We start from the raw sequence: 15,687 nt of genomic DNA on the forward strand, positions 1-15,687 counted from the left end.
ATAATAGCTCAGGTTCAAAGAGGCAGAAAGGGAACACCACTTAAGCAAGAGAACATTATTCAAATGCCAATGGAAACGGGTGATCCATCTCTGCTGACTTCATCTGCAAACGTTTCTCTGACTCTCTTTGAGTTGCATCAAACAGAAGCACATTTTTGCATACTGCAGATCACAGCTTTTCAAGCAATTATTGCTGTGTTTTGGCAGCAGCTCTCCAGAAGGAGAAACTTCTCTTCTGATAGTCAAGGCAGCTACAAAGGCAGGCCTCCAAAGGAGACAGCTGAAATGTAATAGGCCTAATTGTTTTAAGTGTCTTATTGTGAGATTTGTTTACACCGCACTCCTCATCTTAGTAAACATTCTTAACACACCCCAGAGATGAAGAGGATGTCAGAATTACCTTGATGAACCAGATTTGGGTTCATGTGCTTATGCTAGTAAAACATAGACCGGGCATGTTGTGAAAGGGGCTGAGCTCCATTTTGCATAATTATGCCAGCGATTTGAGTGCACCCACCTCTCCGTGCCCCTGAGAACCGGGGGGATGTCATGCAGGACTGACATTCCCCTTTCTGCAAATAGTTTGCTCTGTCTGGGAAGGGATGAACATATCCAGAGATTCTCAAAATGAACCTGTACAACAATTGACAGGGTGTGTGTGTGTGTGTGTGTGTGTGTGTGTGTGTAATCCCAGAAGCATCCGACCCAACCTTAACCTTGGGCTAGTCACAGAACTCTCTCAGCCCCACCTCTCTCAAAAGGTATTTGTTGTAGGGAGAGGAAGGGAAAGGAGTTTGCAATCCACTTCGAGACACCTTACGGTTTGGAAATGCAGGATGTAAATCCAAACTACTTCTCCTCCTCCTCCTTCTCCTCTTCCTTCTTTATCTTCTTCTTTTCCCCAAGTGGGGGAATGTCCAGGTGTAGCAATACAGGGTTTATTTTTCCTGAAGACCTATGGTGTAATATTTTTTTGATTTACAAATATGTAAATACAGCATATCGGAAGGAAATTCACATTCCTGCAGGAGGCAAGAAATCTATTAGCCCCCACATCAGATCCCCAGAGACACCCTCAGAGTTGGCACTTCTTGTCTTGAGGTTCGGCATCCATCTTTTCCTCAGGATTTTTCCTGCCTCTACAGGGAGAGTACGATCCTTCAGCCAGCTGACAGGTCCCTGTCTTTCTCTGCCACCCCAGCTAATGAACTGTTGTCAAACTGTCCCTAGTTGTCTCTCTACCCCTTTGCTAGAACTCTGAGGGATGCCACCCGCTGAAGGTCTGAGACAACTTGAAAGTTCTTTGCTGACACCTCCAACTTCTATCCGGCAACGCTTTAGGCCCTACTTTATTTATTTATTATTATTTATTATTTGACTTATAAGCCGCCTCACCCCCGAAGGGCTCGAGGCGGCTCACAACATGGCTGTTATTCAGACAGCAATCATACAACATAGCCCTTAACCTATTACCAGTTTGAAATTCAGAATTTAAATTTAACATTTAAACTTTAAAATTTAAGCAGCAGTTTCATAAAATCGGCGCCCGATCCGAAGGCCAAAAAGAGAGGGAGGGAGCGGGAGGGCCTGTGGTGGTATCAGAAAAACGGGCCCAACCGAGATGGAAAAGGATGGACACCGGCAGCCTCAGCTGCCATTGCAACTTCAGTGGGGGCAGTAGAACCGCGGCCGGCCCCTCCAAAAGCCCGGTAGAAAAGCTCTGTCTTACAGGCCCTGAAGAACTCACCAAGGTCCCGCAGGGCCCGGATAGTTGGAGGTAAAGCATTCCACCAGGCAGGGGCCAGAGCCGTAAAGGCCCTGGCCCGAGTCGAGGCCAGCTACTGTAGTGGCAGGTGCACCCACCATAATCAAGACAGCCAGACCACACCCCTAACAGTTCTAATAATAACTTGTGGCCAAGGAATGACAATTCAGGGCTGATTCGGGAAAACATCTGCCCACTTCGTGCAGCAGTATTGTCGGTGTGTTAAACCTAAGTGGCTAAATCTTTGTCACAAAGGGAAGGGTTGCGAATTCAGAAACACCCAGTTCCCTTACAAGCACGGAAAATGCGCGGGCAGAATCTGGTATCTTGTGCAACGATGCTCTCTGAAGAGCTGCCCCACAGGACACGCCTGTACAAACAGGTGCAAGGGTGCGTAATTGTCGTTGTCAGTCACCAGGCAGAGGCTGCAAGTGTGCTTTGCAGCAGGATGGAGCCTGTCCTCTTCCTTCCCACCCCCCCCACCCCCAGCCCCGCATCGTCGGCCAGCAGTTTGCTGTTCTTGCCCGAATCTTTTAATGTGCAGCCTGCTCTCCGGCGCTGCTCGGGAGATCTAGAGAAGAAGAGACAAACTGTCAGAAAAATTTGTTCATTTAAAGGAAAGAGCGTTTGCTCCTCTGCTGGGGGTTTTACCACACAAGAACGGAACATCTCACAGGTGTCGTGGAAGAAATCTGATTTTCTGGAGAAGGCAATGCTCTAACAATCCCTAACGATCGCCTTTAGTTTCCAGGATCTGTCAAGCTTCCAAACCCCTACAGCAATTATTTTCCAACAGGGAAGTTTCGCATTGCTTTCACATCTCTCACGCAGTTCCAACGTGCAACAGATGCTCCTGCCACAGGCCAAACAGTGGGGGGGGGGGGGAGAGCAAGGTATGCCTCCGGGAAGGAGACTGTCACTGATAGAATGACCGGAACTGCACACGGTCTGAGGGCAAAATCTTTAGTCAGAGAACACCATGGAGTGTTGGTTGACTTTAGAGAGAGGTCATGGCTCCGCGGCAGAGAACGTACTTGGCATGCGGAAGGTTCCAGATTCAATTTCCAGTTAAAAAGGACCAGGAAGAAGAAGAGGAGGAGGAGCAGAGGTGGGATCCAGCAGGTTCTCACAGGTTCCGGAGAGTAAGTGACTAATTATTTGTGTGTGCCGAGAGGGGGTTACTAATTGGTGATTTTGCCACGTGATTTTTGCCTTAGTTACGCCCCTCCTCCACTCCTCAGCAGTAGCGCACAGAACTTGAAGCAGTCTAGCGGGAGGTGCACCGGCGTGCGTGGCAGCCTGCACCTGCGTGCATTCGTTTCCCACCCAAGGACTGGCGCAGCAGCTGCATCCTTGCCACAGCCCCGCCCCCGGAATGCCCCGTCCCCGGAATGCCCGGCCACGCCCCCATTGTGCCCCGCCCAGCTCCATTGACACTACGCCACTGTTTGAATCCCACCACCATGGGAACCTGTTACTAACATTTTTGGATCCCACCACTGAGGAGGAGTTTGGATTTACACCCTGCCTTTTTCTACGGCTCATTCCACACATGCAGGATAATGCACTTTCAAACTGCTTTCAGTGCTCTTTGAAGCTGTGTGGAATAACGAAATCCACTTGCAAACAGTTGTGAAAGTGGTTTGAAAACACATTATTTTGCGTGTGCAGAAGGGGCCTACCTTTAAGGAGACTCAAAGCAGTTTGCAATCACCTTCCCTTCCCATCCCCATAACAGACACCTTGTGAGGTAGATGGGGCTGAGAGAGTTCTGAGAAACTGTGACTAGCTCAAGGACACCCAGCAGGCTTCATGTAGAATGAAATCCAGTTCCCCAGATAAGAGTCTGCCGCCCATTTGGAGGAGAGGGAATCAAAACCAGTTCTCCAGTTAGAGTTCTGCACTCTTAACTACGACACCATGCTAGTAGTTTGGTGATGTGAAGGAGACCACCCACACACAAAGCCTCTGCTGCAAGTTGGGGGCAAATGTACAAGATTTCTCGTGTGGAGATATGTCTGTATCTTCTTCTGCCCCTTCTGCTTAAGCGTGACTTGAGCAGTTGGTGCTTGGCACTCCTTGGAATGGCACCACACACCCCCTTGTGATTAGAGAGAGGCACTTCTCAGCTCACAGCTAATGAGTCAGGGGCCCTCTTGATCTGGAAGAGGTGCAGAAGCTGCTGCCAAGCAAGAGCTTGGAAAGCCATTTGACTAATGAAGATTAAACTCTCGGCTGCCATGCATAATGTGCCATGCGTAATTGGGATCGGCGAATATTTTGATATTGGTGGGGCTTTTTGGCGGGGGAGAGATTTCTCTTCTGAATCCTGTCCTAACAGACATCATGGAACATCCCAAGGTAGTTGCCAAACAGAGACAATCATCACTAGGAATGGCTGGTTGCGAGGGGGGGGAGTTTTTGATGTCTGCCAGTGAGCTGACAGTGTCGACAGAAGAATTTCTGAGCCAACAAAGAGTCTATTTTCAGCAATACTTAAGAGCCGCATCATGTTCCCGAACACCTTTCTGAGGGTGTGGGCTTCTAAAGAGGGGTTCTTCAGGAAGGCCTAATTCACCTCTACCCACTGAAACACTTCTTTTTTGCATTTCCTATCCTTCCCCTATCTAGGTTCATTTCTTGAGCCCAAGGAGTGGATAACCATCCCCATTTCTAGGCCTTTTAGAGCAGGGGTAGGGAACCTGCAGCTCTCCAGATGTTCAGGAACTACAATTCCCATCAGCCTCTGTCAGCATGGCCAATTGGCCATGCTGGTAGGGGCTGATGGGAATTGTAGTTCCTGAACATCTGGAGAGCCGCAGGTTCCCTACCCCTGTTTTAGAGGGTCACTCCCTGTCAAATTGACCTTACACCTTCCTCACAACAATCAAGGGCTCGGTGCTCAGCGACTGCTGTTACTCTTCCAGCAGTTAGAATATTTGTTGGCATTCCGAGACGTCACAGAAGTTCAGCCAGTGGCTCTGGGGAACATGTAAGGTTTCTTTTTTAAGCACATAACATATGTAAGATTTATTCCTTTTTCTGCAAAAAGACCCATTTTAAAGGAAACTGGGCAGAACAACTCGAGTGGAGCCATGATAGCTTATGCGATCCGCGCACAGGAGTCTGATCAAAGTGAATCTGAGGTTGCATATTTGCGGTCTGGGTAGAGAGCACTGCTAGTTCAGCTTGTAAATTTTAAAGCAGTGTGCGTCAGAGATGTTACATAAGGCGCTGGAAGCTAAATATAACAAGGACTCTTTTTGGGTGATGGATGCTTTGCTTGAAAAGGGCACATTAGAACAAGGAAATAGGATTCGCTCCCGTTGCCAAATTTTATTTTTCATGGCTCTGACATGCTGTACAACAAACCTGCCTGGATATCCATTCTGCTTCCCTGAAAATGGGAAGGGGAATTATATTGATGAGGTGCACTAAAATGAGATGTGGTTGGGGGTGGTTATCCACTCCTGGGGCTCAAGATGTTGTACTCACCCCAAAAAGGATTTGTTATACAAGATGAATACAGCACCCTTTTGGGGGGGAGGGTGTACATTGCACACGCTCTCAGAGTGGCCAACCTATGGTTCTCCAGATGTTCATGGACTACAATTCCCATCAGCCCCTGCCTGCATGGCCAATTGCTGATGGGAACTGTAGTCCATGAACAATCTGGAGCACCACAGGTTGGTCACCCCTGAACCCTCCACCAATGAAAAGTTCTTTATTTTTGAGCTCCCTGCACAATTCTGTCACTGCTGTTTAATTTATTTATTTGTGTATGTAGAACATTTTTAAGTCTCCTCTCCTAAATGTTGCAAGGAGTTTAGGGCAGTATGCACTGCTTTTCCTTCCTCCATTTTATCTTCACAACAATCTTTAGAGGTAGGTTAGGCTGAGAAAGAGTGGCTGGCCCAGGATCATACAGCCAGCTGCATGCTGGAATGGGAATCTGGCCCCCGTTCTTCCAGATCCTGGTCGGACACATTATGCTGGCTTTCTCCTTTAATCAGTTTTATCTATGAAGCAGTAAGAATTAGATTAGGGGTGGCCAACCTATGGTGCTCCAGATGTTCATGGACTACAATTCCCATCAGCCCCTGCCAGAATGGCCTGAATTAGATGGTAGAATGAACTGGCCTGTTTTAGATTGCAGATGGGAGCAATCAGATTTTGAAATGCTCCCCTACAGCAGTGGCGTAGGAGGTTAAGAGCTCATGTATCTAATCTGGAGGAACCGGGTTTGATTCCCAGCTCTGCCGCCTGAGCTGTGGAGGCTTATCTGGGGAATTCAGATTAGCCCGTGCACTCCCACACACGCCAGCTGGGTGACCTTGGGCTCGTCACAGCTTCTCGGAGCTCTCTCAGCCCCACCCACCTCACAGGGTGTTTGTTGTGAGGGGGGAAGGGCAAGGAGATTGTAAGCCCCTTTGAGTCTCCTGCAGGAGAGAAAGGGGGGATATAAATCCAAACTCCTCCTCCTCCTCCTCCTCCTCCTCCTCCTCTTCTTCTTCTTCTTCTTCTTCTTCTTCATTAAAAAACAACTTCAAATAAAAAGTCAGAACAGCAAGCAAGCACGTTTCTCCCAGTCCCGACCATTTTCAGTTTGCATGAAGTTTTTTGGTTTCGATGTGAAGGACCATTCAAAGCTGGAATTTACCCCTTGTAGTCTGAAGTGGTACCATCTCAGTCTCTTGTATATGTGAACCAGACTACCGATACAGCTTCCCCCTTCCTCATTTTCTACCCCTCAGTTGTACCCAACATTTTGACAACTTCCCCATCTAAAAGCTTCTGCCTCTCTCCCCCTCCCCTCCCAGACTGGCCATGTTGCCTTCTACCCCATCCCTAATTCCCTGGCTTGTCTGGAGTTCGTATGCAGCTAGTGTTTGCTAAGCAGTTTCAGGACATCTTTCTAGGTGACTGGGGTACATCCTTTGGCTGCTTAGCAACCACATACCTCCTACTCAGTGCTCTCCTACACGTTGGAATTGGCAAAATCATGGCTGGGCTGGCACACAAATAGAAGCAAGTAGCCACGGCAGTAAGTGCAACATCTGAGGAATATTTACCACCAATAGTTTGGGAAACCATTTTTTAAAAAACAGAAGTGGAGAAAGCAGTAGTTGAGGGTCATTTCAGGCCAGTCAAGAAGGCCAGTATCAGTCATCAGAGAACTACCAGCATTCTTCACTGTCCAGCCCAATGCCACAGAGTTACCCTGGAGGAGCCAGAGAGCTGGAAAGGAGTGGCTAAACAACTTTAGGGAAGAGAAAGTATAGGAAAAGTAGTCTGGAGTTCTCCAGAGCTTCTTGGAGCTGGGCAGCTACTGCGACTCCTTTCCACTTGGCATTGTTAGTGTCTTCTGTGCCCCTTTAATATTTTTCTAACTTGCAATCAGATTTATACAAAGAAGTTTCTTTCCTGACCCAGCCAAATCAGAAGACAATGGGGTCCTAGTTAAGAATGGACTTTTTAATGGGATCTGGTATCAATAACAATAATAGGACCCAGTTTCAGAGGGTAACCGTGTTGGTCTGCAGCAGAACAGTTAGATTTGAGCCCACTTTGGCACCTTGGAGACCAACAAGGATATAAACTTTTAAGAATCAAAGCTTAGGGTGAAATCTGACAAAGGGACTCTGATGCTCGAAACCTTATGCCCCAAAAATCTTGTTAGTCTCTGCAGTTTTTCTGGTCTCTAGCAAAAATAGTACCAAGTATCAGGGAGCAGCTGATAGGCAACTGGTCAGAATAAGATGCTGCAGGACCCTGGAGAGCTCCCAGTGACAGCAGGAGTTGCTCCAGCAAACCCCAGTTCTGACTGTTGTGGGCTTTCCAGGCTGTGTGTCTGTGGTGTAGTAGATCTTGTTCCTAACGTTTCACCTGCATCTGTGGCTGGCATCTTCAGAGGTGTATCACAAAGAGAACTGTGTGACACACTGTGTCCAGTGAGATATATATTGTGTTTAGTGAGATATATATTGTCCATGTCCCAGGGTAGGGAACCAAGCAGTAAGCGTTTGGGTGGAACTTGCTGTTCAAAGGTGTGGTTGACTGTATTGTATTGCGGGTGGGGTTTTCAGTCCATTTCCATTCATATTCGCATTTGCATTCCCTGCAGTAGCAACAGTATTAGTGAATGCAAATCCTGTGTCTGAGTGAAGTTCATTATCCATGAACCTAGCATGCCCTTGGCCTTTGGTTCTGGTGTTTTTAAGTACTGGTAGCCAAGTTTTGTGAATTCTCAGAGTCTCTTCCCTCTTCTTGAAGTTGTCTTGATGTTTGTGGGTTTCAAAAACGTTAGGAACAAGATCTACCAGACCACGGCCATGCAGCCCGGAAAGCCCACAACAACCAGTTGAGTCTGGCCGTGAAAGCCTACCCCAATCCTGATATTTCCAAACTCAGCATGATGACTGCCAGAGCAGTAGGGAGTTTTTAAAGGCTCGTAGTCTGACTTGGACAATGCACTGTGGCATAGCTGAATGGTCTTAGATTGCATTCTGTGCCATCTCTTGAGGACCACAATTATAGCTGGGAAAGGGCGGCTATGGCTTAGACACAGAACATGTACTTTGCATGCACAGGGTCCCCGATTCAGTTTCCTGCTTCGTCTGGAGTCACTCTGGACCAAGACTGCTGTCAGTCCCAGCTTCAAACTCTAACTCGACCTCTTCCATTTGAACAAGGCAGTTTCCCCACTGCTTCTGCTACACTGCAATGCTATGGGAACATTTGGGCAGATGATTGAAAGTTTAGATCCAAGCAGTCACCACTGGCTGTTGGGGGGTTTGATCATAACAAATGCCACCATGAGCCCTGCTCCAAGCAAACCTGCTTTGAAAAAAAATAATAATTTGATTTTTTTTAAAAAAATGCTGTTTTAAATATTGCACTTAACTACAGCAACAGAGGAGGAGGAGGAGGAGGAGAAGAAGAGGAGGAGGAGGAGGAGGAGTTTGGATTTATATCCCCCCTTTCTGTCCTGCAGGAGACTCAAAGGGGCTGACAATCTCCTTTCCCTTCCCCCCTCACAACAAACACCCTGTGAGGTAGGTGGGGCTGAGAGAGCTCCGAGAAGCTGTGACTAACCCAAGGTCACCCAGCTGGTGTGTGTGGGAGTGTACAGGCTAATCTGAATTCCCCAGATAAGCCTCCACAGCTCAGGCGGCAGAGCGGGGAATCAAACCCGGTTCCTCCAGATTAGATACACGAGCTCTTAACCTTCTACGCCACTGCTGCTCTTGACAGCAATTCAATTCTTGATTAGTTCTGGTTTTGGCAGCCACTGTGATAAATCAGCTAATGGCCAAAAAAAGTTACATAAGTCAATGGAGGGAACATTCTTGGGAGCTACAGAAACTATCAGGCCAGAGATGTGCCTTCTCTTCCGGCAACATTTATCCTTTTATGAAACTGATGAATAGGGACAGTCCCTGGAATCCTCCCGGAACATTAAGAACCGATCGTGAGAGGGGGCTGCAACACATGCCAAGACGTTATTATCTGGGAAAGATAATCTGCTCGAAAACACCAAGTGGAATGGAGCAGACCAAGCGTGGTTGTGAAACTACACCACAAGCACACAGCGGCGAGGAGGCTTCTGGCTCTCAGGATGCTAATGTGTGAGTCATCCTCAATCTGTTTGTGCTGTTCCAGGCAGAATCTTCCTGGAACTGCATTTCCATCCATCACCTCAAAGAACCAGGCCTGACTTTCCTGATCCGGGACAAGGCTGATGCACAGAACTCTGACCAATCTGGTGTCCACCGTGGTGTAGCAGTTAAGAGCAGGTGGATTCTAATCTGGAGAACCGGGTTTGATTTCCCAATCCTCCGTCAAAGTATCAGAGACTTGTCTGGTGAACTAGATATGTTTCCGCACTCCTACATTCCTGCTGGGTGACCTTGGACTAGTCACAGTTCTTGGGAACTCTCTCAGCTCCACCTACCTCACAAGGTGTCTGTTGTGGGGAGAGGAAGAGAAAGGAGCTTGTAAGCCACCTTGAGTCTCCTTACAGGAGAGAAAGGGGAGATATAAACACAAACTCTTCTTCTTCTTCTTCTTCTCCTCCTCCTCTTCTTCTCTTCTTCTTCTCCTCCTCCTCCTCCTCCTCCTCCTCCTCCTCCTCCTCCTCCTCCTCCTCCTCCTCCTCCTCCTCCTCCTTCTTCTTCTTCTTCTTCTTCTTCTTCTTCTTCTTCTTCTTCTTCTTCTTCTTCTTCTTCTTCTTCTTCTTCTTCTTCTTCTCCTTCTCCTTCTCCTTCTCCTTCTCCTTCTTCCTCCTAGCACCTGTTTGGGCATTTCCACGTACCCCAATTAAAATACCAAGTGTGCACCATATCGTTCATAAATGCTTGTTGTTGTCTTTGTTTAAATGCATTGGGAGGAATTGCAAAGGGACTAAACGAGTGGGATGCTCCTCCCACCCCATGGCTGCAACCAATGTCTCATCTTCCAGGATGGATAGGGCTTGAACAGGCTAATTTCCCCCTCCCTCTCTGTTTTCCACTCCTCCTCTTTCAGCTTAATATCTCGGGCGCCTTAAGGGCAACGCACATGTTCAGTCCTCATTGGCATATTCTGTTGGAAGTGTGTTTTCTTTTTATTATACAATTCTATTTTTATGCGTACCTGAGGAATCTCCCAAGGATGCTGCTACCCATAATTTCTCCATGGGTGGCCCCATTTTGCTGTCCTGCTAATAAGGACAGGAGCTTCAGGTTTGTTGGCGTGGCAAGCAGGGAGGTCCACACAATATTGTGCGTGTGAACAATTGAGTGTGCAATAGGTCACTGACTAAAATCTCCTCCTCCAGAATAGCCCCCTTTGTACTTTTTGGCCATTCAGGTGGTTCTCTGTTGTTCATCCTGTTCTGTATCACGTGGAGGATGCCCAGTCCTCTCCCACGCATTTGGGTTTTATTTTTTCCCTTTGCTTGATCAACAAAGTCGTACTGCTCTGCGCAGCTGGGGAGTCCCTCAAGTACGCAGAAGCCTCGATCATGTCTGCCACTGGCCTAGTTTTGCTGCTTTTGTGATGGGCACAAGCCATCCATTCTGCTTTAGTTTTTGTTTGTTTGTTTGTTTGTTTGGGAAAGGTTTGTGCCGCTGTAACCACTATCTGTGGGTTCTGTGGGGCAGAACTTGGAATGAGTTTGCAACAACAAATTTCAAAAAACAAAATGGTTTACTTTCTTAATATATAACATCAAACATCAACATTTAACATCACACTTCAAGGTCCTGCTCAGGTTGCATTTTCAAGTCCTTCTAGTTACAGTCTACTGATCCTGCCAAGTCCAATTCTTCTTGCAAGTGGGTTGGCTCCTGAAGACTCCAAGGGCTTGGTGAACAGGATTCAACATGATGAAGGTTTCCAGGAGAACTCTCACCCATTACAACCACAAAAAGAAACGCTTAACAAGGTGTTAAGGGCTTATACAAATCAAGGTCCGAGTCTGGTAGCCTTGTCTCCTCCAAACTACATGAGCTCTGCAGCCTCTTGCTGCTTTGAGTCTCCACCCCTTGCTGGGTCAACCCATTCTGAGCATGGGGGTTACACCGCCGCTTCAGAAAGCCTGCTGGATATTGTAAAAATGCTAGTGATGAAGGTGTATATGGGGATTCGCAGAATGACATACCCAAATGCAGTATCAGCCTTGAACCAGATAACTTCAGAGAATCTCTACTCCCTACTCGTTAGCATCAGCGGGCCCATGCTTTGAATGCCTTGCCTACTCGAAATGAGACTGTTTGCATAAGTGCCTACTTTTGGATTCCTTGAGCAATGTCAATGTGAAAGAAACCTTTAGCTTTAAAAGGGGCTTGGACAGATTTATGGAGGAGAAGTCGATTATGGAGGAGAAGTCGATCTATGGCTACCAATCTTGATCCTCCTTGATCTCAGATTGCAAATGCCTTATCAGTCCAGGTGCTCAGGAGCAGCAGCAGCAGCAGAAGGCCATTGCTTTCCCATCCTGCATGTGAGCTCCCAGTGGCACCTGGTGGGCCACTGTGAGTAGCAGAGAGTAGCAGAGAGCTGGACTAGATGGACTCTAGTCTGATCCAGCTGGCTTGTTCTTATGTTCTTAAACCCAGACCAAAAAAGGGAAGGGTGCAATCCAGATTTGTATAGCATAGCATTACATAGCGACTCAAAGCATGGTCCAGTCCCCTGCTCAGTGCAGGAAATCCAAAAATATTAATCCAAACTACTACTACTACTACTCCTTCTGCATCTTCTCCATCTTATCTTCTCCATCTTATTTTCTTCTATCGGTTTTTAAAAATTGTTATAATACTATTGAATTTTTAATGGTGATTGATATCTTTTTTGGTGGGCAAGTGGTTGGTTATACCTGTTGTTTTTGACATAATTTCCAGCCACCTGCAGGGCTTCTTGAAGTCTTGTGGCACAGGATAACAATCCCATAAATGAAGAGCTGAATGAGGTGAGACAGGCCCCTGCCGTCAGGAGAGTACAGCCCCCAATTGAGCTAGCATCTTTGTTCCATCTCCCTCGCCAGGATTCGGGAGCTGCCATGGATCAGCGGTATGTGACATCGTTGGCATTTTGCGAAGGCACAAATCTGTCGACCCATGTGCTAACAACTGAGAAGCCCAGAACGCACGGGCCGGATTGAAAACTGCAGATGGGAGTCGGCACTGTTATAGCTGTTTCCTTCTGTACTCTCGGAAGTGGCTTGACATCACGTAGCTTTTGACATGCTGTCTGGATGGGAGCACTCTAATGTAAACACAAATAATACTCTTCACCTTGAGAACATTAGAGCTCCGCTTTTGGATTAAATCAAAGTCCCATTTCGCCCAGCAGTCTCTATCCAGTTGCAGCCGCTGCCTCTAGAAACTGACAAGGAATTTGTTGGGTGCTGTGTGGTTTCCGGGGTTGTATGGCTGTGTTCTAGCAGCATTCTCTCCTGACGTTTCGCCTGCATCTGTGGCTGGCATCTTCAGAGGATCCTCTGAAGATGCCAGCCACAGATGCAGACGAAACGTCAGGAGAGAATGCTGCTAGAACACAGCCATACAACCCCGGAAACCACACAGCACCCAAGTGATTCTGGCCGTGAAAGCCTTCGACATGACAAGGAATTGTTTGTCCCCAGCATATGATACTCAGGAGATGACATTTTAAAATGTTTCTTTGTGCAACAACAACAAAATAACTTCCTTGCACTTAATTAACCGAGAGAGAAAGTTATGCCAAGCTCTCTCTGATTAAGCCCTAGTTTACTAGATGCAGGGCTGGATATTTGTTAGTATAGGCAGCATTTCAAATGCTCCCCACCCATCTTCAGTCAGAAGTGATAACATACAGAAGTATACCATTTAAATTCTGCAAAAAGCATAGATTTGCCTTCGTTATTATTAATCTTATTATTAATAATTCTCTCTAATATGCAGCTTGATGACTTGAGTGCCTACCATAAAGGAAAGGATTTATTTGCAGACAGGATTCAGTTTGTGCTTGCAAGGGAAACTTTCTATGTATGCAGAAAAACCATTACGTTATGGATAAATAAGAACTCCCATAAATGGTCTGATGCGTTAATAAACCACTCTGAAGGGAGAGGTTTGGTTTGGGGAGATTGTTTATCCTGCCGTAATTTCTCACAGCCCCCAACTTATGGCAGTAGTAGTAGTAGTGAATGATGGTGGAAATTGCTGTCAAGATTTATGCTGACCTGCAGGGTTTTCAGGTCAAAGGAGAAACAGAGGTGGTTTGCCATTGGTTGCCTCGGTGTAGCAGTCCTGGACTTCCTTGGTGGTCTCCCATCCAAATAGTCATTAATAAAAGGAATAACTAATAAAAGGAAACACTTCTTCACACAACGTGTGATTGGTGTTTGGAATATCCTGCCACAGGAGGTGGTGATGGCCACTAACCTGGATAGCTTTAAAAAGGGCTTGGACAGATTTATGGAGAAGAAGTCGATCTATGGCTACCAATCTTGATCCTCCTTGATCTGAGGTTGCAAATGCCTTAGCCGACCAGGTGCTCAGGAGCAGCCACCGCAGAAGGCCCTTGCTTTCACCTCCTGCATGTGAGCTCCCAAAGGCACCTGGTGGGCCACTGCAAGTAGCAGAGTGCTGGACTAGATGGACTCTGGTCTGATCCAGCAGGCTAGTTCTTATGTTCTTATGTTCTTAATTTAATAGTGTTATTGATGAAGCAATTTCAGACTACTAGTCACTCCGGCTGGCATCGTTTTACCCTGCCCACTGTGCGACACCCTTGAAACAGAGGATTTAAAATCCCTTCCTCTCTTTCCAGTTCCCACAATCTCATCTCTTTCACCAAGAAAAACAGGGCTGGTAATCCCTTTTATCTTTCAGAACCTTGTACCAACCATTTTGTACAATACAACACAGGGCACTTGCCTGTAATGTTTACTCTCCGGCAACCGCCTAACAGAAGACTCTGACCTATATATAAACTTGGTAGATTCATTTAAAGACATTCTTCTTCTCCCTTCTGCAAATGGCATTCTTCTGGAAGGCCGCATAAATTAGAGCCCCCCCCCCCCCGCCCCCCGTTGCTGGTCGCCTGGGCTGTGCCTCTTGAAGCACCTTTATTCCCTAGCCCCGATCCTCCCTCTGAGGATCCTGTCCAAGTTGCTGACAGAAATGCTTTCTGGCAGGATGGGAGTTTGTGGGCGGGTTGCTAAGCAGCCAGAATGGTACCGTAGCCTGGCAAATTTCACAGGGTGAAGAGCGCACCCACCCCGAACCTGGCTTCCCTGGCAGGGTTCCGCAACCCATTATATGGTGGCAGGTTGCAATTTGAGTGGGGGGGGGGAGCAGATCTTTTAAAAGTAGAGCAGGGAAGCTAGGGGGAGGGGGCCAATCCTGCTCTCCAATTTTTCCCTTCTGAGCCTAGAATGTTCCTGATCTCAATGACTCCTCCAGGCGTATGTGAAAAACAGAAGGAAGCCGTGGTGGATCAGGCCCATGGCCTATCTAGTCCTCACAGAGAAGCCAGCCAGATGGCACATGGAAGCCCCTGACAGACAGCCTCCCCCCCCCCACCCCCGCATCTGACCTTCAGAGGCTGTCTGCCTGGATGATGCCCCTCCACAGCCTTTCTTCCAAGCAGAGAAGATGGAGTTTGGGGAAGGGAGGCAGAGGTGGGATCCAGCAGGTTCTCACAGGTTCCCGAGAGTAGGTTACTAATTATTTGTGTGTGCCAAGAGGGGGTTACTAATTGGTGATTTTTGCCTTAGTTACGCCCTCCTCTCAGCAGTAGCGCACAGAACTTGAAGCAGTCTAGCAGGAGGTGCACTGGCGTGCGTGGCAGCCTGCACCTGCGTGCATTCATTTCCTGCCCAAGGACTGGCGCAGTGGCTGCGTCCTTGCCACAGCCCCGCCCAGGAATGCCCGTCCACACCCCCATCATGCCCCACCCAACCCCATTGGCGCTACGCCACAGTTTGAATCCCACCGCCATGGGAACCTGTTACTAAATTTTTTGGATCCCACCACTGAAGGGAGGGGCTTCAACAGGGTATTATGCAGTAGAGTTCACCCCCCAAAGCAGATGTTTTCTCCTGGGTGACTGAAGAAGAAGAGTTTGGATTTATACCCCACTTTTCTCTCCTGTAAGGAGACTCAAGGTGACTTACAAACTCTGTTCCTTTCCTCTCCCCTCAACAGACACCTTGTGAGACAGGTGAAGCTGAGAGAGTTCTGGAAAACTTTGACTAGCCCAAGGTCACTTAGCAGGTTTTATGCAAAGTAGTGGGGAAACAAGAGTCCCCCTCGCTCCCCCCCCCGTGATACGCCCACTAACGTTCGGCCCAAAGTGCAGATTTCCCTAGCTATGCTCTCCAAGCAACCAGTACACGTACAGAAAAGAAAACGGGGACATTTTGGGACTCCACTCCTGATTAACTCAGGCAA

Source organism: Sphaerodactylus townsendi, linkage group LG13, assembly GCF_021028975.2.
Source record: "Sphaerodactylus townsendi isolate TG3544 linkage group LG13, MPM_Stown_v2.3, whole genome shotgun sequence".
Taxonomy (NCBI): domain Eukaryota; kingdom Metazoa; phylum Chordata; class Lepidosauria; order Squamata; family Sphaerodactylidae; genus Sphaerodactylus; species Sphaerodactylus townsendi.